Source organism: Mandrillus leucophaeus, unplaced genomic scaffold, assembly GCF_000951045.1.
Source record: "Mandrillus leucophaeus isolate KB7577 unplaced genomic scaffold, Mleu.le_1.0 Scaffold216, whole genome shotgun sequence".
Taxonomy (NCBI): Eukaryota; Metazoa; Chordata; class Mammalia; order Primates; family Cercopithecidae; genus Mandrillus; species Mandrillus leucophaeus.
In genome coordinates this window covers 1,482,956-1,483,217 of record NW_012102210.1, presented here as the reverse complement: position 1 = coordinate 1,483,217, position 262 = coordinate 1,482,956, and positions in this window count along the sequence as shown.

Sequence of the window (262 nt, the reverse complement as noted above, 5' to 3'; positions counted from 1 at the left end):
CGCCTCTATATAAACACACGCATCGCCTCGCTTTGGACTCAAATTCACATTGAGAGAAGCTTTTAAAACCACCAGCCCTGAAATCCTGCCTCCTGTTTTTCCCCCTCTTTCATTCCTTTTGCCTTCCTTTCTTTTTTCCCCCTCTCTTCCCCTAACAGCAACTCCAGAGCCGAGAGACCGCGTCCCGGGACGGACTGCCTTTTCTTAATTGATACAATAGCCCAGCTCGGGTTTTCCACCTCCTCCCCCAACCCCACCCCGC